We start from the raw sequence: 1,836 nt of genomic DNA on the forward strand, positions 1-1,836 counted from the left end.
GATGATAACTGGTACCTGGAGGGTTGTGAGGAGAAGTGTGTGTGTCACAGCGGAGGTTTGATCCAGTGTCACAACACCAGCTGTAAGCCAACCACTGAGAGCTGCCAGCTACATGATGGAGAATATGACTGTCGTCCTCTGGGTATGTAACAACACACACACACACACACACACACACACACACATTGAAACATTTTATTCAAGCATTCTTTTCTTAAATAAACAGAACATCTTCCACAATAACCCAAGCAAGAAAGATCCGATATGGGAAAGATTTGAACAGTACTTTCAATTTGGTGCCTGGGTCTGTTTCGACGGTTCAGTAAACTGCCGTTAGCATCCTTAGCACCAGAGTTAAGTGCTGACCAGGCTGGCTGCTAGCTGGCTGGGAGCTGACTGTGGATGTGTCCCCGGGCCGGGGCTGTTGTCAGCTCTCATCCCGACTGAAGCCTTGCAGCCCCGGGAAAGTGAGGAAGACAGACATGAGTGTTAGCTGGCTAAATTATTATTAGATTAGTTGTTTATCTGTACAGTTAACGTAACTGATGAATTTGTGGGTTAGCCGAGAGTTGTTAACCGTGGTCAAAACATTCCTACTAAAAAAAACTGAGAGTTGAACAATGTCGTAATCTTATGTTACCCACCAAGAACTAGCTAGCTAACGTTATAGACCAAGCATCAGCATTATCTACTTGTCAACCAGCACCTTTACTGTAGGCACCTTAGCACTTTTCCTCTCCGGTCGCCCTACAGGTTGGAAGAGGAAATCTCCATTACTGTTACCATTACCATTATTTTTATGTCTCAGTTGAACAATGGGTTATGAACCACTGAACAGATTTTGGAAGCATTATTTTAGGTTCAAAAGAATCTTTTGTGTTGGATTGATTGACATTGAAATCAATCAATATCAATAAATAAGGTAAAATAAGGTTGTGTAACTGGGTTGCAAAGTGGCATGTAATCAATGACAAAACGATGCCATGTGGCTGAAAAAAGTTGAATTACATTTATTGATTTCAACTCTCCTAGGGTGTGAAAGGATTTGGTGTGATTCGTCAGCGAAACCCCAACAGTTAAAGTTAAGCTAAATTCTTGCCTCTCTTTTTCAGGAACTGGTATCTGCTCAGTATCCGGCGATCCCCACTACACCACCTTTGACAAACACACCCACCATTATATGGGAGCTTGCTCCTACACCCTGTCCAAACCCTGCAACGCCTCCTCCGACATGCCCTACTTCTCCGTGGACACCCAGAACGAGCACAGAGGGAGCAATAAGAAGATTTCCTATGTCAGGGCCGTGGTGATCAATGTGAGCGGTGTGACGGTCATCCTCGGCAAGGGTCGCACAGTCCAGGTATGTTACCTGATACGCTGAAGCGGTAGATCTGCTCGCTAGATTGATAATCCCTCCTGTATTTTTGTTGTTTACCTCTTCAAAAACTTTCTTTCTTACTGTCTATGAATGTGATCCATTTGGAACAATAGACAACAAAGCACTTTAATCAATGCTTCTGGATTAGGGCTGCACAGTATGAGGAAAAGATGCAATATGCAATAACGGTGTTAAATATCGTGACAACGATATATTTCGCACTAAATAAATGTATTAGAGTGTACTCAGTTTGGCGTTTCTTCTGCTTTCAGTATAAAATACGTAAAATGTCTTGTTGAAATTGAAAACACATGAAAGAAAATAATTATTTTTCCTTTTTATTTTATTATTTTATTAAGTTATTTTATTGAATACATTAAACATTGAATTGAACACAAAAGGCATCACTAAAATATCACGATGAGGATAAAAAAACAATATGACGTGCAGCGCTACTC

General features: G+C 41.1%; 1 protein-coding gene across 1 annotated transcript in view; it reads left to right on the plus strand.

Moving 5' to 3' along the window:
* zanl (zonadhesin, like) overlaps positions 1–1,836 on the plus strand; it is a 50,437-nt gene that overhangs the window by 32,843 nt on the left and 15,758 nt on the right. The window lies entirely within an intron of this gene.

This window comes from Etheostoma cragini, chromosome 19 (genome assembly GCF_013103735.1).
Source record: "Etheostoma cragini isolate CJK2018 chromosome 19, CSU_Ecrag_1.0, whole genome shotgun sequence".
NCBI classification, from domain to species: domain Eukaryota; kingdom Metazoa; phylum Chordata; class Actinopteri; order Perciformes; family Percidae; genus Etheostoma; species Etheostoma cragini.